The sequence below is a fragment of the Dendrobates tinctorius genome, unplaced genomic scaffold (genome assembly GCF_039654945.1).
Source record: "Dendrobates tinctorius isolate UK_male_01 unplaced genomic scaffold, ASM3965494v1 ptg000300l, whole genome shotgun sequence".
In the NCBI taxonomy this organism is placed as follows: domain Eukaryota; kingdom Metazoa; phylum Chordata; class Amphibia; order Anura; family Dendrobatidae; genus Dendrobates; species Dendrobates tinctorius.
The window spans coordinates 255,047-276,840 of NW_027361967.1; the positions used below are offsets into that span (position 1 = coordinate 255,047).

A 21,794-nucleotide genomic window follows, 5' to 3' on the forward strand; every position below is an offset into this window, starting at 1 on the left:
TCTGCTGTTTTGGTACTCTGCAAATTTCATCTGCAAGGTATTCCTGCAAAATCTGCATTGCAAAACCCAAATAGGGCTCTTCCTTTCAAAGCCCTGCTGTGTGGCCAAACAGTAGTTTCTGAAGAAATGTGGTGCATCACCGCATTTGTGAGAAATCTAACATTTCTAATATCCAAACAAAATAAATGGAGGTTTAAAAATTAATGCAGACGAAAAGTACGCATATAAAAAATGTTATTTATTGACTTTTTTGGGGTGGTGTGACAAGTTTGTAATCACAAGGAATGGTAACATTTCTGCTGACTAGCATGGAAGGAGTTAAGTTCCAATTGCATATCAAAGTCAGGATGGCCGAGCGGTCTAAGGCGCAGCGTTCAGGTCGCAGTCTCCCATGGAGGCGTGGGTTCTAATCCCACTTCTGACATCAACATTTAATTTCAAGAAACTTTATCTTCATTTATTGATTAGATGAGGTCAAACAAAACTTAGTAATGTGGTTTTGAAAAATTTCCTGAGAGTCTTTGGAGTGAATCTGAATTTGTCCTCTCAAAAAAGAACTCTAGGAACATCAAACACATTTTTTGTGCATATGTCTGTTGTTCTTTTGGCACTAGAAAAATCCTTTGGACAGTCAACGAGGAGGGACTATTTCACCTCTTTGTGTTCTCTGTCCCTATTAGGGTAGGGAATCAACCTTCTACAGTGCTGTCATGAAATATATCTAGAAACGGATTTGCTGGTAAGTCTACTTTCATAGTTTTCACCTCATACATCAATAGACCATAACGATACTTAATAAACAAAAACTTAACAAGTAGGTAATCATAGTTTAAAAAATGTGAAATGCCCATGTCATTCTGACATGTTTCAGCACATTTTGGGACAAATGGTCTCACTTTTAACAATCAATAAAATATTTTCTCTAAATTTTTGTCTCTTTTTTGCTCCAATTGTTTGCATCTCATAAAAAATAAAACTTGATGTAACATTATGCATGCAAATTGTGTTTTATGTGCGACCATGACCTATTCTAGAAGCACAGGGTCAGAATTATACTGGTGCATGGAGACAAACTGAAAATGTAAAAATTCAATGGCAAAATTGCTGTCTTTTTCTACTCATTCACAAATAGTCAATGAATGTTATTAAATATGTACAGCAAAATGGAAGGCGTTTCAAATAGAAATCATGCTTCAAAAAACAGTCAAATGAAAAATTATAATATATCCCTCCAGGTGTGACACTTGACATTTGCAGAGTGTCAAACCCCCCAGAAAATGTATAGATATGGCCGAAATAGCTCAGTTGGGAGAGCGTTAGACTGAAGATCTAAAGGTCCCTAGTCCAATCCCGGGTTTCGGCAAAATGCTTTTTCTTCACCGTTTACATTTTAAGGAGATATTAAACAAAGCACATGGACTGATCATGATCAAAAGGCCTAAAAATCTTAACTATCTACAGAAAACAAAATGTTAAAAATTTGAGAAACGGTAACTTTTTCCTTTTGAACACATGAATGTTTTTTAGTAATTTTTCCTCTATTTTGTTTTATTTCAGATTGACTTAGCTGTAAGAGGATTAAAAGGTAACCTGATAGCTGAAACAGACAGCACTTATCAGACACTAGCTGAATGATTATAGTCAGCTTGTTTGACTTTGAAACACTGAGGCATTACTGAGACAAATGTCCTTAAAAAATATGCTGTGGACAAAGTCAAAAAGGCAAAAAACACAAGCTCCACACAGGTCCGTCATCTTTAATTTGAAATATAGGAGGTTTCTACTTTAATGGTGAGACAAAGCATCTACATATTTGACATTGCTCCAGTGAGTAGAGCCCACTTAAAAATGTATGGGTTGCTTGCCTCTGCAAGCAAAAGCTGGGCACTAAACTGGCATACTTGCAATGCTGGATGGTTCAGAGTGAAAACACCTATAGGCTGACAATAGTAATTGCAGGTGTTGATTAACTCATTGTGCAAAATAATTTCTAAAATGTGGTCACTTTGGGAGGTTTTCTGCTGTTTTGGTACTCTGCAAATTTCATCTGCAAGGTATTCCTGCAAAATCTGCATTGCAAAACCCAAATAGGGCTCTTCCTTTCAAAGCCCTGCTGTGTGGCCAAACAGTAGTTTCTGAAGAAATGTGGTGCATCACCGTATTTGTGAGAAATCTAACATTTCTAATATCCAAACAAAATAAATGGAGGTTTAAAAATTAATGCAGACGAAAAGTACGCATATAAAAAATGTTATTTATTGACTTTTTTGGGGTGGTGTGACAAGTTTGTAATCACAAGGAATGGTAACATTTCTGCTGACTAGCATGGAAGGAGTTACGTTCCAATTGCATATCGAAGTCAGGATGGCCGAGCGGTCTAAAGCGCAGCGTTCAGGTCGCAGTCTCCCCTGGAGGCGTGGGTTCAAATCCCACTTCTGACATCAACATTTAATTTCAAGAAACTTTATCTTCATTTATTGATTAGATGAGGTCAAACAAAACTTAGTAATGTGGTTTTGAAAAATTTCCTGAGAGTCTTTGGAGTGAATCTGAATTTGTCCTCTCAAAAAAGAACTCTAGGAACATCAAACAGATTTTTTGTGCATATGTCTGTTGTTCTTTTGGCACTAGAAAAATCCTTTGGACAGTCAATGAGGAGGGACTATTTCACCTCTTTTTGTTCTCTGTCCCTATTAGGGTAGGGAATCAACCTTCTACAGTGCTGTCATGAAATATATCTAGAAACGGATTTGCTGGTAAGTCTACTTTCATAGTTTTCACCTCATACATCAATAGACCATAACGATACTTAATAAACAAAAACTTAACAAGTTGGTAATCATAGTTTAAAAAATGTGAAATGCCCATGTCATTCTGACATGTTTCAGCACATTTTGGGACAAATGGTCTCACTTTTAACAATCAATAAAATATTTTCTCTAAATTTTTGTCTCTTTTTTGCTCCAATTGTTTGCATCTCATAAAAAATAAAACTTGATGTAACATTATGCATGCAAATTGTGTTTTATGTGTGACCATGACCTATTCTAGAAGCACAGGGTCAGAATTATACTGTTGCATGGAGACAAACTGAAAATGTAAAAATTCAATGGCAAAATTGCTGTCTTTTTCTACTCATTCACAAATAGTAAATGAATGTTATTAAATATGTACAGCAAAATGGAAGGCGTTTCAAATAGAAATCATGCTTCAAAAAACAGTCAAATGAAAAATTATAATATATCCCTCCAGGTGTGACACTTGACATTTGCAGAGTGTCAAACCCCCCAGAAAACGTATAGATATGGCTGAAATAGCTCAGTTGGGAGAGCGTTAGACTGAAGATCTAAAGGTCCCTGGTCCAATCCCGGGTTTCGGCAAAATGCTTTTTCTTCACCGTTTACATTTTAAGGAGATATTAAACAAAGCACATGGACTGATCATGATCAAAAGGCCTAAAAATCTTAACTATCTACAGAAAACAAAATGTTAAAAATTTGAGAAACGGTAACTTTTTCCTTTTGAACACATGAATGTTTTTTAGTAATTTTTCCTCTATTTTGTTTTATTTCAGATTGACTTAGCTGTAAGAGGATTAAAAGGTAACCTGATAGCTGAAACAGACAGCACTTATCAGACACTAGCTGAATGATTATAGTCAGCTTGTTTGACTTTGAAACACTGAGGCATTACTGAGACAAATGTCCTTAAAAAATATGCTGTGGACAACGTCAAAAAGGCAAAAAACACAAGCTCCACACAGGTCCGTCATCTTTAATTTGAAATATAGGAGGTTTCTACTTTAATGGTGAGACAAAGCATCTATATATTTGACATTGCTCCAGTGAGTAGAGCCCACTTAAAAATGTATGGGTTGCTTGCCTCTGCAAGCAAAAGCTGGGCACTAAACTGGCATACTTGCAATGCTGGATGGTTCAGAGTGAAAACACCTATAGGCTGACAATAGTAATTGCAGGTGTTGATTAACTCATTGTGCAAAATAATTTCTAAAATGTGGTCACTTTGGGAGGTTTTCTGCTGTTTTGGTACTCTGCAAATTTCATCTGCAAGGTATTCCTGCAAAATCTGCATTGCAAAACCCAAATAGGGCTCTTCCTTTCAAAGCCCTGCTGTGTGGCCAAACAGTAGTTTCTGAAGAAATGTGGTGCATCACCGTATTTGTGAGAAATCTAACATTTCTAATATCCAAACAAAATAAATGGAGGTTTAAAAATTAATGCAGACGAAAAGTACGCATATAAAAAATGTTATTTATTGACTTTTTTGGGGTGGTGTGACAAGTTTGTAATCACAAGGAATGGTAACATTTCTGCTGACTAGCATGGAAGGAGTTACGTTCCAATTGCATATCGAAGTCAGGATGGCCGAGCGGTCTAAAGCGCAGCGTTCAGGTCGCAGTCTCCCCTGGAGGCGTGGGTTCAAATCCCACTTCTGACATCAACATTTAATTTCAAGAAACTTTATCTTCATTTATTGATTAGATGAGGTCAAACAAAACTTAGTAATGTGGTTTTGAAAAATTTCCTGAGAGTCTTTGGAGTGAATCTGAATTTGTCCTCTCAAAAAAGAACTCTAGGAACATCAAACAGATTTTTTGTGCATATGTCTGTTGTTCTTTTGGCACTAGAAAAATCCTTTGGACAGTCAATGAGGAGGGACTATTTCACCTCTTTTTGTTCTCTGTCCCTATTAGGGTAGGGAATCAACCTTCTACAGTGCTGTCATGAAATATATCTAGAAACGGATTTGCTGGTAAGTCTACTTTCATAGTTTTCACCTCATACATCAATAGACCATAACGATACTTAATAAACAAAAACTTAACAAGTTGGTAATCATAGTTTAAAAAATGTGAAATGCCCATGTCATTCTGACATGTTTCAGCACATTTTGGGACAAATGGTCTCACTTTTAACAATCAATAAAATATTTTCTCTAAATTTTTGTCTCTTTTTTGCTCCAATTGTTTGCATCTCATAAAAAATAAAACTTGATGTAACATTATGCATGCAAATTGTGTTTTATGTGTGACCATGACCTATTCTAGAAGCACAGGGTCAGAATTATACTGTTGCATGGAGACAAACTGAAAATGTAAAAATTCAATGGCAAAATTGCTGTCTTTTTCTACTCATTCACAAATAGTAAATGAATGTTATTAAATATGTACAGCAAAATGGAAGGCGTTTCAAATAGAAATCATGCTTCAAAAAACAGTCAAATGAAAAATTATAATATATCCCTCCAGGTGTGACACTTGACATTTGCAGAGTGTCAAACCCCCCAGAAAACGTATAGATATGGCTGAAATAGCTCAGTTGGGAGAGCGTTAGACTGAAGATCTAAAGGTCCCTGGTCCAATCCCGGGTTTCGGCAAAATGCTTTTTCTTCACCGTTTACATTTTAAGGAGATATTAAACAAAGCACATGGACTGATCATGATCAAAAGGCCTAAAAATCTTAACTATCTACAGAAAACAAAATGTTAAAAATTTGAGAAACGGTAACTTTTTCCTTTTGAACACATGAATGTTTTTTAGTAATTTTTCCTCTATTTTGTTTTATTTCAGATTGACTTAGCTGTAAGAGGATTAAAAGGTAACCTGATAGCTGAAACAGACAGCACTTATCAGACACTAGCTGAATGATTATAGTCAGCTTGTTTGACTTTGAAACACTGAGGCATTACTGAGACAAATGTCCTTAAAAAATATGCTGTGGACAACGTCAAAAAGGCAAAAAACACAAGCTCCACACAGGTCCGTCATCTTTAATTTGAAATATAGGAGGTTTCTACTTTAATGGTGAGACAAAGCATCTATATATTTGACATTGCTCCAGTGAGTAGAGCCCACTTAAAAATGTATGGGTTGCTTGCCTCTGCAAGCAAAAGCTGGGCACTAAACTGGCATACTTGCAATGCTGGATGGTTCAGAGTGAAAACACCTATAGGCTGACAATAGTAATTGCAGGTGTTGATTAACTCATTGTGCAAAATAATTTCTAAAATGTGGTCACTTTGGGAGGTTTTCTGCTGTTTTGGTACTCTGCAAATTTCATCTGCAAGGTATTCCTGCAAAATCTGCATTGCAAAACCCAAATAGGGATCTTCCTTTCAAAGCCCTGCTGTGTGGCCAAACAGTAGTTTCTGAAGAAATGTGGTGCATCACCGTATTTGTGAGAAATCTAACATTTCTAATATCCAAACAAAATAAATGGAGGTTTAAAAATTAATGCAGACGAAAAGTACGCATATAAAAAATGTTATTTATTGACTTTTTTGAGGTGGTGTGACAAGTTTGTAATCACAAGGAATGGTAACATTTCTGCTGACTAGCATGGAAGGAGTTAAGTTCCAATTGCATATCGAAGTCAGGATGGCCGAGCGGTCTAAGGCGCTGCGTTCAGGTCGCAGTCTCCCCTGGAGGCGTGGGTTCAAATCACACTTCTGACATCAACATTTAATTTCAAGTAACTTTATCTTCATGTAATGTGGTTTTGAAAAATTTCCTGAGAGTCTTTGGAGTGAATCTGAATTTGTCCTCTCAAAAAAGAACTCTAGGAACATCAAACAGATTTTTTGTGCATATGTCTGTTGTTCTTTTGGCACTAGAAAAATCCTTTGGACAGTCAATGAGGAGGGACTATTTCACCTCTTTGTGTTTTCTGTCCCTATTAGGGTAGGGAATCAACCTTCTACAGTGCTGTCATGAAATATATCTAGAAACGGATTTGCTGGTAAGTCTACTTTCATAGTTTTCACCTCATACATCAATAGACCATAACGATACTTAATAAACAAAAACTTAACAAGTTTGTAATCATAGTTTAAAAAATGTGAAATGCCCATGTCATTCTGACATGTTTCAGCACATTTTGGGACAAATGGTCTCACTTTTAACAATCAATAAAATATTTTCTCTAAATTTTTGTCTCTTTTTTGCTCCAATTGTTTGCATCTCATAAAAAATAAAACTTGATGTAACATTATGCATGCAAATTGTGTTTTATGTGCGACCATGACCTATTCTAGAAGCACAGGGTCAGAATTATACTGGTGCATGGAGACAAACTGAAAATGTAAAAATTCAATGGCAAAATTGCTGTCTTTTTCTACTCATTCACAAATAGTTAATGAATGTTATTAAATATGTACAGCAAAATGGAAGGCGTTTCAAATAGAAATCATGCTTCAAAAAACAGTCAAATGAAAAATTATAATATATCCCTCCAGGTGTGACACTTGACATTTGCAGAGTGTCAAACCCCCCAGAAAATGTATAGATATGGCCGAAATAGCTCAGTTGGGAGAGCGTTAGACTGAAGATCTAAAGGTCCCGGGTTTCGGCAAAATGCTTTTTCTTCACCATTTACATTTTAAGGAGATATTAAACAAAGCACATGGACTGATCATGATCAAAAGGCCTAAAAATCTTAACTATCTACAGAAAACAAAATGTTAAAAATTTGAGAAACGGTAACTTTTTCCTTTTGAACACATGAATGTTTTTTAGTAATTTTTCCTCTATTTTGTTTTATTTCAGATTGACTTAGCTGTAAGAGGATTAAAAGGTAACCTGATAGCTGAAACAGACAGCACTTATCAGACACTAGCTGAATGATTATAGTCAGCTTGTTTGACTTTGAAACACTGAGGCATTACTGAGACAAATGTCCTTAAAAAATATGCTGTGGACAAAGTCAAAAAGGCAAAAAACACAAGCTCCACACAGGTCCGTCATCTTTAATTTGAAATATAGGAGGTTTCTACTTTAATGGTGAGACATAGCATCTACATATTTGACATTGCTCCAGTGAGTAGAGCCCACTTAAAAATGTATGGGTTGCTTGCCTCTGCAAGCAAAAGCTGGGCACTAAACTGGCATACTTGCAATGCTGGATGGTTCAGAGTGAAAACACCTATAGGCTGACAATAGTAATTGCAGGTGTTGATTAACTCATTGTGCAAAATAATTTCTAAAATGTGGTCACTTTGGGAGGTTTTCTGCTATTTTGGTACTCTGCAAATTTCATCTGCAAGGTATTCCTGCAAAATCTGCATTGCAAAACCCAAATAGGGCTCTTCCTTTCAAAGCCCTGCTGTGTGGCCAAACAGTAGTTTCTGAAGAAATGTGGTGCATCACCGTATTTGTGAGAAATCTAACATTTCTAATATCCAAACAAAATAAATGGAGGTTTAAAAATTAATGCAGACGAAAAGTACGCATATAAAAAATGTTATTTATTGACTTTTTTGGGGTGGTGTGACAAGTTTGTAATCACAAGGAATGGTAACATTTCTGCTGACTAGCATGGAAGGAGTTAAGTTCCAATTTCATATCGAAGTCAGGATGGCCGAGCGGTCTAAGGCGCTGCGTTCAGGTCGCAGTCTCCCCTGGAGGCGTGGGTTCAAATCCCACTTCTGACATCAACATTTAATTTCAAGTAACTTTATCTTCATGTAATGTGGTTTTGAAAAATTTCCTGAGAGTCTTTGGAGTGAATCTGAATTTGTCCTCTCAAAAAAGAACTCTAGGAACATCAAACAGATTTTTTGTGCATATGTCTGTTGTTCTTTTGGCACTAGAAAAATCCTTTGGACAGTCAATGAGGAGGGACTATTTCACCTCTTTGTGTTCTCTGTCCCTATTAGGGTAGGGAATCAACCTTCTACAGTGCTGTCATGAAATATATCTAGAAACGGATTTGCTGGTAAGTCTACTTTCATAGTTTTCACCTCATACATCAATAGACCATAACGATACTTAATAAACAAAAACTTAACAAGTAGGTAATCATAGTTTAAAAAATGTGAAATGCCCATGTCATTCTGACATGTTTCAGCACATTTTGGGACAAATGGTCTCACTTTTAACAATCAATAAAATATTTTCTCTAAATTTTTGTTTCTTTTTTGCTCCAATTGTTTGCATCTCATAAAAAATAAAACTTGATGTAACATTATGCATGCAAATTGTGTTTTATGTGCGACCATGACCTATTCTAGAAGCACAGGGTCAGAATTATACTGGTGCATGGAGACAAACTGAAAATGTAAAAATTCAATGGCAAAATTGCTGTCTTTTTCTACTCATTCACAAATAGTCAATGAATGTTATTAAATATGTACAGCAAAATGGAAGGCGTTTCAAATAGAAAACATGCTTCAAAAAACAGTCAAATGAAAAATTATAATATATCCCTCCAGGTGTGACACTTGACATTTGCAGAGTGTCAAACCCCCCAGAAAACGTATAGATATGGCCGAAATAGCTCAGTTGGGAGAGCGTTAGACTGAAGATCTAAAGGTCCCTAGTCCAATCCCGGGTTTCGGCAAAATGCTTTTTCTTCACCGTTTACATTTTAAGGAGATATTAAACAAAGCACATGGACTGATCATGATCAAAAGGCCTAAAAATCTTAACTATCTACAGAAAACAAAATGTTAAAAATTTGAGAAACGGTAACTTTTTCCTTTTGAACACATGAATGTTTTTTAGTAATTTTTCCTCTATTTTGTTTTATTTCAGATTGACTTAGCTGTAAGAGGATTAAAAGGTAACCTGATAGCTGAAACAGACAGCACTTATCAGACACTAGCTGAATGATTATAGTCAGCTTGTTTGACTTTGAAACACTGAGGCATTACTGAGACAAATGTCCTTAAAAAATATGCTGTGGACAAAGTCAAAAAGGCAAAAAACACAAGCTCCACACAGGTCCGTCATCTTTAATTTGAAATATAGGAGGTTTCTACTTTAATGGTGAGACAAAGCATCTACATATTTGACATTGCTCCAGTGAGTAGAGCCCACTTAAAAATGTATGGGTTGCTTGTCTCTGCAAGCAAAAGCTGGGCACTAAACTGGCATACTTGCAATGCTGGATGGTTCAGAGTGAAAACACCTATAGGCTGACAATAGTAATTGCAGGTGTTGATTAACTCATTGTGCAAAATAATTTCTAAAATGTGGTCACTTTGGGAGGTTTTCTGCTGTTTTGGTACTCTGCAAATTTCATCTGCAAGGTATTCCTGCAAAATCTGCATTGCAAAACCCAAATAGGGCTCTTCCTTTCAAAGCCCTGCTGTGTGGCCAAACAGTAGTTTCTGAAGAAATGTGGTGCATCACCGCATTTGTGAGAAATCTAACATTTCTAATATCCAAACAAAATAAATGGAGGTTTAAAAATTAATGCAGACGAAAAGTACGCATATAAAAAATGTTATTTATTGACTTTTTTGGGGTGGTGTGACAAGTTTGTAATCACAAGGAATGGTAACATTTCTGCTGACTAGCATGGAAGGAGTTAAGTTCCAATTGCATATCAAAGTCAGGATGGCCGAGCGGTCTAAGGCGCAGCGTTCAGGTTGCGGTTTCCCCTGGAGGCGTGGGTTCAAATCCCACTTCTGACATCAACATTTAATTTCAAGAAACTTTATCTTCATGTAATGTGGTTTTGAAAAATTTCCTGAGAGTCTTTGGAGTGAATCTGAATTTGTCCTCTCAAAAAAGAACTCTAGGAACATCAAACAGATTTTTTGTGCATATGTCTGTTGTTCTTTTGGCACTAGAAAAATCCTTTGGACAGTCAATGAGGAGGGACTATTTCACCTCTTTGTGTTCTCTGTCCCTATTAGGGTAGGGAATCAACCTTCTACAGTGCTGTCATGAAATATATCTAGAAACGGATTTGCTGGTAAGTCTACTTTCATAGTTTTCACCTCATACATCAATAGACCATAACGATATTTAATAAACAAAAACTTAACAAGTAGGTAATCATAGTTTAAAAAATGTGAAATGCCCATGTCATTCTGACATGTTTCAGCACATTTTGGGACAAATGGTCTCACTTTTAACAATCAATAAAATATTTTCTCTAAATTTTTGTCTCTTTTTTGCTCCAATTGTTTGCATCTCATAAAAAATAAAACTTGATGTAACATTATGCATGCAAATTGTGTTTTATGTGCGACCATGACCTATTCTAGAAGCACAGGGTCAGAATTATACTGGTGCATGGAGACAAACTGAAAATGTAAAAATTCAATGGCAAAATTGCTGTCTTTTTCTACTCATTCACAAATAGTTAATGAATGTTATTAAATATGTACAGCAAAATGGAAGGCGTTTCAAATAGAAATCATGCTTCAAAAAACAGTCAAATGAAAAATTATAATATATCCCTCCAGGTGTGACACTTGACATTTGCAGAGTGTCAAACCCCCCAGAAAATGTATAGATATGGCCGAAATAGCTCAGTTGGGAGAGCGTTAGACTGAAGATCTAAAGGTCCCTGGTCCAATCCCGGGTTTCGGCAAAATGCTTTTTCTTCACCGTTTACATTTTAAGGAGATATTAAACAAAGCACATGGACTGATCATGATCAAAAGGCCTAAAAATCTTAACTATCTACAGAAAACAAAATGTTAAAAATTTGAGAAACGGTAACTTTTTCCTTTTGAACACATGAATGTTTTTTAGTAATTTTTCCTCTATTTTGTTTTATTTCAGATTGACTTAGCTGTAAGAGGATTAAAAGGTAACCTGATAGCTGAAACAGACAGCACTTATCAGACACTAGCTGAATGATTATAGTCAGCTTGTTTGACTTTGAAACACTGAGGCATTACTGAGACAAATGTCCTTAAAAAATATGCTGTGGACAAAGTCAAAAAGGCAAAAAACACAAGCTCCACACAGGTCCGTCATCTTTAATTTGAAATATAGGAGGTTTCTACTTTAATGGTGAGACAAAGCATCTACATATTTGACATTGCTCCAGTGAGTAGAGCCCACTTAAAAATGTATGGGTTGCTTGTCTCTGCAAGCAAAAGCTGGGCACTAAACTGGCATACTTGCAATGCTGGATGGTTCAGAGTGAAAACACCTATAGGCTGACAATAGTAATTGCAGGTGTTGATTAACTCATTGTGCAAAATAATTTCTAAAATGTGGTCACTTTGGGAGGTTTTCTGCTGTTTTGGTACTCTGCAAATTTCATCTGCAAGGTATTCCTGCAAAATCTGCATTGCAAAACCCAAATAGGGCTCTTCCTTTCAAAGCCCTGCTGTGTGGCCAAACAGTAGTTTCTGAAGAAATGTGGTGCATCACCGCATTTGTGAGAAATCTAACATTTCTAATATCCAAACAAAATAAATGGAGGTTTAAAAATTAATGCAGACGAAAAGTACGCATATAAAAAATGTTATTTATTGACTTTTTTGGGGTGGTGTGACAAGTTTTTAATCACAAGGAATGGTAACATTTCTGCTGACTAGCATGGAAGGAGTTAAGTTCCAATTGCATATCGAAGTCAAGATGGCAGAGTGGTCTAAGGCGCTGCGTTTAGGTTGCAGTTTCCCCTGGAGGCGTGAGTTCAAATCCCACTTCTGACATCAACATTTAATTTCAAGAAACTTTATCTTCATGTAATGTGGTTTTGAAAAATTTCCTGAGAGTCTTTGGAGTGAATCTGAATTTGTCCTCTCAAAAAAGAACTCTAGGAACATCAAACAGATTTTTTGTGCATATGTCTGTTGTTCTTTTGGCACTAGAAAAATCCTTTGGACAGTCAATGAGGAGGGACTATTTCACCTCTTTGTGTTCTCTGTCCCTATTAGGGTAGGGAATCAACCTTCTACAGTGCTGTCATGAAATATATCTAGAAACGGATTTGCTGGTAAGTCTACTTTCATAGTTTTCACCTCACACATCAATAGACCATAACGATATTTAATAAACAAAAACTTAACAAGTAGGTAATCATAGTTTAAAAAATGTGAAATGCCCATGTCATTCTGACATGTTTCAGCACATTTTGGGACAAATGGTCTCACTTTTAACAATCAATAAAATATTTTCTCTAAATTTTTGTCTCTTTTTTGCTCCAATTGTTTGCATCTCATAAAAAATAAAACTTGATGTAACATTATGCATGCGAATTGTGTTTTATGTGCGACCATGACCTATTCTAGAAGCACAGGGTCAGAATTATACTGGTGCATGGAGACAAACTGAAAATGTAAAAATTCAATGGCAAAATTGCTGTCTTTTTCTACTCATTCACAAATAGTTAATGAATGTTATTAAATATGTACAGCAAAATGGAAGGCGTTTCAAATAGAAATCATGCTTCAAAAAACAGTCAAATGAAAAATTATAATATATCCCTCCAGGTGTGACACTTGACATTTGCAGAGTGTCAAACCCCCGAGAAAATGTATAGATATGGCAGAAATAACTCAGTTGGGAGAGCGTTAGACTGAAGATCTAAAGGTCCCTGGTCCAATCCCGGGTTTCGGCAAAATCCTTTTTCTTCACCGTTTACATTTTAAGGAGATATTAAACAAAGCACATGGACTGATCATGATCAAAAGGCCTAAAAATCTTAACTATCTACAGAAAACAAAATGTTAAAAATTTGAGAAACGGTAACTTTTTCCTTTTGAACACATGAATGTTTTTTAGTAATTTTTCCTCTATTTTGTTTTATTTCAGATTGACTTAGCTGTAAGAGGATTAAAAGGTAACCTGATAGCTGAAACAGACAGCACTTATCAGACACTAGCTGAATGATTATAGTCAGCTTGTTTGACTTTGAAACACTGAGGCATTACTGAGACAAATGTCCTTAAAAAATATGCTGTGGACAAAGTCAAAAAGGCAAAAAACACAAGCTCCACACAGGTCCGTCATCTTTAATTTGAAATATAGGAGGTTTCTACTTTAATGGTGAGACAAAGTATCTACATATTTGACATTGCTCCAGTGAGTAGAGCCCACTTAAAAATGTATGGGTTGCTTGTCTCTGCAAGCAAAAGGTGGGCACTAAACTGGCATACTTGCAATGCTGGATGGTTCAGAGTGAAAACACCTATAGGCTGACAATAGTAATTGCAGGTGTTGATTAACTCATTGTGCAAAATAATTTCTAAAATGTGGTCACTTTGGGAGGTTTTCTGCTGTTTTGGTACTCTGCAAATTTCATCTGCAAGGTATTCCTGCAAAATCTGCATTGCAAAACCCAAATAGGGCTCTTCCTTTCAAAGCCCTGCTGTGTGGCCAAACAGTAGTTTCTGAAGAAATGTGGTGCATCACCGCATTTGTGAGAAATCTAACATTTCTAATATCCAAACAAAATAAATGGAGGTTTAAAAATTAATGCAGACGAAAAGTACGCATATAAAAAATGTTATTTATTGACTTTTTTGGGGTGGTGTGACAAGTTTTTAATCACAAGGAATGGTAACATTTCTGCTGACTAGCATGGAAGGAGTTAAGTTCGATATTTTTCCTCTATTTTGTTTTATTTCAGATTGACTTAGCTGTAAGAGGATTAAAAGGTAACCTGATAGCTGAAACAGACAGCACTTATCAGACACTAGCTGAATGATTATAGTCAACTTGTTTGACTTTGAAACACTGAGGCATTACTGAGACAAATGTCCTTAAAAAATATGCTGTGGACAAAGTCAAAAAGGCAAAAAACACAAGCTCCACACAGGTCCGTCATCTTTAATTTGAAATATAGGAGGTTTCTACTTTAATGGTGAGACAAAGCATCTACATATTTGACATTGCTCCAGTGAGTAGAGCCCACTTAAAAATGTATGGGTTGCTTGTCTCTGCAAGCAAAAGCTGGGCACTAAACTGGCATACTTGCAATGCTGGATGGTTCAGAGTGAAAACACCTATAGGCTGACAATAGTAATTGCAGGTGTTGATTAACTCATTGTGCAAAATAATTTCTAAAATGTGGTCACTTTGGGAGGTTTTCTGCTGTTTTGGTACTCTGCAAATTTCATCTGCAAGGTATTCCTGCAAAATCTGCATTGCAAAACCCAAATAGGGCTCTTCCTTTCAAAGCCCTGCTGTGTGGCCAAACAGTAGTTTCTGAAGAAATGTGGTGCATCACCGCATTTGTGAGAAATCTAACATTTCTAATATCCAAACAAAATAAATGGAGGTTTAAAAATTAATGCAGACGAAAAGTACGCATATAAAAAATGTTATTTATTGACTTTTTTGGGGTGGTGTGACAAGTTTTTAATCACAAGGAATGGTAACATTTCTGCTGACTAGCATGGAAGGAGTTAAGTTCGATATTTTTCCTCTATTTTGTTTTATTTCAGATTTACTTAGCTGTAAGAGGATTAAAAGGTAACCTGATAGCTGAAACAGACAGCACTTATCAGACACTAGCTGAATGATTATAGTCAGCTTGTTTGACTTTGAAACACTGAGGCATTACTGAGACAAATGTCCTTAAAAAATATGCTGTGGACAAAGTCAAAAAGGCAAAAAACACAAGCTCCACACAGGTCCGTCATCTTTAATTTGAAATATAGGAGGTTTCTACTTTAATGGTGAGACAAAGCATCTACATATTTGACATTGCTCCAGTGAGTAGAGCCCACTTAAAAATGTATGGGTTGCTTGTCTCTGCAAGCAAAAGCTGGGCACTAAACTGGCATACTTGCAATGCTGGATGGTTCAGAGTGAAAACACCTATAGGCTGACAATAGTAATTGCAGGTGTTGATTAACTCATTGTGCAAAATAATTTCTAAAATGTGGTCACTTTGGGAGGTTTTCTGCTGTTTTGGTACTCTGCAAATTTCATCTGCAAGGTATTCCTGCAAAATCTGCATTGCAAAACCCAAATAGGGCTCTTCCTTTCAAAGCCCTGCTGTGTGGCCAAACAGTAGTTTCTGAAGAAATGTGGTGCATCACCGCATTTGTGAGAAATCTAACATTTCTAATATCCAAACAAAATAAATGGAGGTTTAAAAATTAATGCAGACGAAAAGTACGCATATAAAAAATGTTATTTATTGACTTTTTTGGGGTGGTGTGACAAGTTTTTAATCACAAGGAATGGTAACATTTCTGCTGACTAGCATGGAAGGAGTTAAGTTCCACTTGCATATCGAAGTCAAGATGGCAGAGTGGTCTAAGGCGCTGCGTTTAGGTTGCAGTTTCCCCTGGAGGCGTGGGTTCAAATCCCACTTCTGACATCAACATTTAATTTCAAGAAACTTTATCTTCATGTAATGTGTTTTTGAAAAATTTCCTGAGAGTCTTTGGAGTGAATCTGAATTTGTCCTCTCAAAAAAGAACTCTAGGAACATCAAACAGATTTTTGTGCATATGTCTGTTGTTCTTTTGGCACTAGAAAAATCATTTGGACAGTCAATGAGGAGGGACTATTTCACCTCTTTGTGTTCTCTGTCCCTATTAGGGTAGGGAATCAACCTTCTACAGTGCTGTCATGAAATATATCTAGAAACGGATTTGCTGGTAAGTCTACTTTCATAGTTTTCACCTCATACATCAATAGACCATAACGATATTTAATAAACAAAAACTTAACAAGTAGGTAATCATAGTTTAAAAAATGTGAAATGCCCATGTCATTCTGACATGTTTCAGCACATTTTGGGACAAATGGTCTCACTTTTAACAATCAATAAAATATTTTCTCTAAATTTTTGTCTCTTTTTTGCTCCAATTGTTTGCATCTCATAAAAAATAAAACTTGATGTAACATTATGCATGCAAATTGTGTTTTATGTGCGACCATGACCTATTCTAGAAGCACAGGGTCAGAATTATACTGGTGCATGGAGACAAACTGAAAATGTAAAAATTCAATGGCAAAATTGCTGTCTTTTTCTACTCATTCACAAATAGTTAATGAATGTTATTAAATATGTACAGCAAAATGGAAGGCGTTTCAAATAGAAATCATGCTTCAAAAAACAGTCAAATGAAAAATTATAATATATCCCTCCAGGTGTGACACTTGACATTTGCAGAGTGTCAAACCCCCCAGAAACTGTATAGATATGGCCGAAATAGCTCAGTTGGGAGAGCGTTAGACTGAAGATCTAAAGGTCCCTGGTCCAATCCCGGGTTTCGGCAAAATCCTTTTTCTTCACCGTTTACATTTTAAGGAGATATTAAACAAAGCACATGGACTGATCATGATCAAAAGGCCTAAAAATCTTAACTATCTACAGAAAACAAAATGTTAAAAATTTGAGAAACGGTAACTTTTTCCTTTTGAACACATGAATGTTTTTTAGTAATTTTTCCTCTATTTTGTTTTATTTCAGATTTACTTAGCTGTAAGAGGATTAAAAGGTAACCTGATAGCTGAAACAGACAGCACTTATCAGACACTAGCTGAATGATTATAGTCAGCTTGTTTGACTTTGAAACACTGAGGCATTACTGAGACAAATGTCCTTAAAAAATATGCTGTGGACAAAGTCAAAAAGGCAAAAAACACAAGCTCCACACAGGTCCGTCATCTTTAATTTGAAATATAGGAGGTTTCTACTTTAATGGTGAGACAAAGCATCTACATATTTGACATTGCTCCAGTGAGTAGAGCCCACTTAAAAATGTATGGGTTGCTTGTCTCTGCAAGCAAAAGCTGGGCACTAAACTGGCATACTTGCAATGCTGGATGGTTCAGAGTGAAAACACCTATAGGCTGACAATAGTAATTGCAGGTGTTGATTAACTCATTGTGCAAAATAATTTCTAAAATGTGGTCACTTTGGGAGGTTTTCTGCTGTTTTGGTACTCTGCAAATTTCATCTGCAAGGTATTCCTGCAAAATCTGCATTGCAAAACCCAAATAGGGCTCTTCCTTTCAAAGCCCTGCTGTGTGGCCAAACAGTAGTTTCTGAAGAAATGTGGTGCATCACCGCATTTGTGAGAAATCTAACATTTCTAATATCCAAACAAAATAAATGGAGGTTTAAAAATTAATGCAGACGAAAAGTACGCATATAAAAAATGTTATTTATTGACTTTTTTGGGGTGGTGTGACAAGTTTTTAATCACAAGGAATGGTAACATTTCTGCTGACTAGCATGGAAGGAGTTAAGTTCCAATTGCATATCGAAGTCAAGATGGCAGAGTGGTCTAAGGCGCTGCGTTTAGGTTGCAGTTTCCCCTGGAGGCGTGGTTTCAAATCCCACTTCTGACATCAACATTTAATTTCAAGAAACTTTATCTTCATGTAATGTGGTTTTGAAAAATTTCCTGAGAGTCTTTGGAGTGAATCTGAATTTGTCCTCTCAAAAAAGAACTCTAGGAACATCAAACAGATTTTTTGTGCATATGTCTGTTGTTCTTTTGGCACTAGAAAAATCCTTTGGACAGTCAATGAGGAGGGACTATTTCACCTCTTTGTGTTCTCTGTCCCTATTAGGGTAGGGAATCAACCTTCTACAGTGCTGTCATGAAATATATCTAGAAACGGATTTGCTGGTAAGTCTACTTTCATAGTTTTCACCTCACACATCAATAGACCATAACGATATTTAATAAACAAAAACTTAACAAGTAGGTAATCATAGTTTAAAAAATGTGAAATGCCCATGTCATTCTGACATGTTTCAGCACATTTTGGGACAAATGGTCTCACTTTTAACAATCAATAAAATATTTTCTCTAAATTTTTGTCTCTTTTTTGCTCCAATTGTTTGCATCTCATAAAAAATAAAACTTGATGTAACATTATGCATGCAAATTGTGTTTTATGTGCGACCATGACCTATTCTAGAAGCACAGGGTCAGAATTATACTGGTGCATGGAGACAAACTGAAAATGTAAAAATTCAATGGCAAAATTGCTGTCTTTTTCTACTCATTCACAAATAGTTAATGAATGTTATTAAATATGTACAGCAAAATGGAAGGCGTTTCAAATAGAAATCATGCTTCAAAAAACAGTCAAATGAAAAATTATAATATATCCCTCCAGGTGTGACACTTGACATTTGCAGAGTGTCAAACCCCCCCAGAAAATGTATAGATATGGCCGAAATAGCTCAGTTGGGAGAGCGTTAGACTGAAGATCTAAAGGTCCCTAGTCCAATCCCGGGTTTCGGCAAAATGCTTTTTCTTCACCGTTTACATTTTAAGGAGATATTAAACAAAGCACATGGACTGATCATGATCAAAAGGCCTAAAAATCTTAACTATCTACAGAAAACAAAATGTTAAAAATTTGAGAAACGGTAACTTTTTCCTTTTGAACACATGAATGTTTTTTAGTAATTTTTCCTCTATTTTGTTTTATTTCAGATTGACTTAGCTGTAAGAGGATTAAAAGGTAACCTGATAGCTGAAACAGACAGCACTTATCAGACACTAGCTGAATGATTATAGTCAGCTTGTTTGACTTTGAAACACTGAGGCATTACTGAGACAAATGTCCTTAAAAAATAGCTGTGGACAAAGTCAAAAAGGCAAAAAACACAAGCTCCACACAGGTCCGTCATCTTTAATTTGAAATATAGGAGGTTTCTACTTTAATGGTGAGACAAAGCATCTACATATTTGACATTGCTCCAGTGAGTAGAGCCCACTTAAAAATGTATGGGTTGCTTGCCTCTGAAAGCAAAAGCTGGGCACTAAACTGGCATACTTGCAATGCTGGATGGTTCAGAGTGAAAACACCTATAGGCTGACAATAGTAATTGCAGGTGTTGATTAACTCATTGTGCAAAATAATTTCTAAAATGTGGTCACTTTGGGAGGTTTTCTGCTGTTTTGGTACTCTGCAAATTTCATCTGCAAGGTATTCCTGCAAAATCTGCATTGCAAAACCCAAATAGGGCTCTTCCTTTCAAAGCCCTGCTGTGTGGCCAAACAGTAGTTTCTGAAGAAATGTGGTGCATCACCGTATTTGTGAGAAATCTAACATTTCTAATATCCAAACAAAATAAATGGAGGTTTAAAAATTAATGCAGACGAAAAGTACGCATATAAAAAATGTTATTTATTGACTTTTTTGGGGTGGTGTGACAAGTTTGTAATCACAAGGAATGGTAACATTTCTGCTGACTAGCATGGAAGGAGTTAAGTTCCAATTGCATATCCAAGTCAGGATGGCCGAGCGGTCTAAGGCGCAGCGTTCAGGTCGCAGTCTCGCAGGCGTGGGTTCAAATCCCACTTCTGACATCAACATTTAATTTCAAGAAACTTTATCTTCATTTATTGATTAGATGAGGTCAAACAAAACTTAGTAATGTGGTTTTGAAAAATTTCCTGAGAGTCTTTGGAGTGAATCTGAATTTGTCCTCTCAAAAAACAACTCTAGGAACATCAAACAGATTTTTTGTGCATATGTCTGTTGTTCTTTTGGCACTAGAAAAATCCTTTGGACAGTCAATGAGGAGGGACTATTTCACCTCTTTGTGTTCTCTGTCCCTATTAGGGTAGGGAATCAACCTTCTACAGTGCTGTCATGAAATATATCTAGAAACGGATTTGCTGGTAAGTCTACTTTCATAGTTTTCACCTCATACATCAATAGACCATAACGATACTTAATAAACAAAAACTTAACAAGTAGGTAATCATAGTTTAAAAAATGTGAAATGCCCATGTCATTCTGACATGTTTCAGCACATTTTGGGACAAATGGTCTCACTTTTAACAATCAATAAAATATTTTCTCTAAATTTTTGTCTCTTTTTTGCTCCAATTGTTTGCATCTCATAAAAAATAAAACTTGATGTAACATTATGCATGCAAATTGTGTTTTATGTGCGACCATGACCTATTCTAGAAGCACAGGGTCAGAATTATACTGGTGCGTGGAGACAAACTGAAAATGTAAAAATTCAATGGCAAAATTGCTGTCTTTTTCTACTCATTCACAAATAGTTAATGAATGTTATTAAATATGTACAGCAAAATGGAAGGCGTTTCAAATAGAAATCATGCTTCAAAAAACAGTCAAATGAAAAATTATAATATATCCCTCCAGGTGTGACACTTGACATTTGCAGAGTGTCAAACCCCCCTGAAAATGTATAGATATGGCCGAAATAGCTCAGTTGGGAGAGCGTTAGACTGAAGATCTAAAGGTCCCTGGTTTCGGCAAAATGCTTTTTCTTCACCATTTACATTTTAAGGAGATATTAAACAAAGCACATGGACTGATCATGATCAAAAGGCCTAAAAATCTTAACTATCTACAGAAAACAAAATGTTAAAAATTTGAGAAACGGTAACTTTTTCCTTTTGAACACATGAATGTTTTTTAGTAATTTTTCCTCTATTTTGTTTTATTTCAGATTGACTTAGCTGTAAGAGGATTAAAAGGTAACCTGATAGCTGAAACAGACAGCACTTATCAGACACTAGCTGAATGATTATAGTCAGCTTGTTTGACTTTGAAACACTGAGGCATTACTGAGACAAATGTCCTTAAAAAATATGCTGTGGACAAAGTCAAAAAGGCAAAAAACACAAGCTCCACACAGGTCCGTCATCTTTAATTTGAAATATAGGAGGTTTCTACTTTAATGGTGAGACAAAGCATCTACATATTTGACATTGCTCCAGTGAGTAGAGCCCACTTAAAAATGTATGGGTTGCTTGCCTCTGCAAGCAAAAGCTGGGCACTAAACTGGCATACTTGCAATGCTGGATGGTTCAGAGTGAAAACACCTATAGGCTGACAATAGTAATTGCAGGTGTTGATTAACTCATTGTGCAAAATAATTTCTAAAATGTGGTCACTTTGGGAGGTTTTCTGCTGTTTTGGTACTCTGCAAATTTCATCTGCAAGGTATTCCTGCAAAATCTGCATTGCAAAACCCAAATAGGGCTCTTCCTTTCAAAGTCCTGCTGTGTGGCCAAACAGTAGTTTCTGAAGAAATGTGGTGCATCACCGTATTTGTGAGAAATCTAACATTTCTAATATCCAAACAAAATAAATGGAGGTTTAAAAATTAAT

General features: G+C 36.0%; 6 non-coding genes across 6 annotated transcripts; all 6 read left to right on the top strand.

The window, feature by feature from the left end:
- Positions 1 to 6,392: 6,392 nt before the first annotated feature.
- Positions 6,393 to 6,475, top strand: TRNAL-CAG (transfer RNA leucine (anticodon CAG)). Its single transcript has one exon. It is a non-coding gene; the product is annotated as a tRNA-Leu (tRNA).
- A 1,891-nt stretch (positions 6,476 to 8,366) lies between these two features.
- TRNAL-CAG (transfer RNA leucine (anticodon CAG)) lies at positions 8,367 to 8,449 on the top strand. Its single transcript has one exon. It is a non-coding gene; the product is annotated as a tRNA-Leu (tRNA).
- Positions 8,450 to 10,352: 1,903 nt separating this feature from the next.
- TRNAR-GCG (transfer RNA arginine (anticodon GCG)) lies at positions 10,353 to 10,435 on the top strand. The gene is given in 2 exon segments: positions 10,353 to 10,396; positions 10,401 to 10,435. It is a non-coding gene; the product is annotated as a tRNA-Arg (tRNA).
- Positions 10,436 to 11,270: 835 nt separating this feature from the next.
- TRNAF-GAA (transfer RNA phenylalanine (anticodon GAA)) lies at positions 11,271 to 11,343 on the top strand. Its single transcript has one exon. It is a non-coding gene; the product is annotated as a tRNA-Phe (tRNA).
- Positions 11,344 to 15,958: 4,615 nt separating this feature from the next.
- TRNAL-UAG (transfer RNA leucine (anticodon UAG)) lies at positions 15,959 to 16,041 on the top strand. The gene has a single exon. It is a non-coding gene; the product is annotated as a tRNA-Leu (tRNA).
- An 834-nt stretch (positions 16,042 to 16,875) lies between these two features.
- Positions 16,876 to 16,948, top strand: TRNAF-GAA (transfer RNA phenylalanine (anticodon GAA)). Its single transcript has one exon. It is a non-coding gene; the product is annotated as a tRNA-Phe (tRNA).
- The last annotated feature ends 4,846 nt before the right edge of the window (positions 16,949 to 21,794 follow it).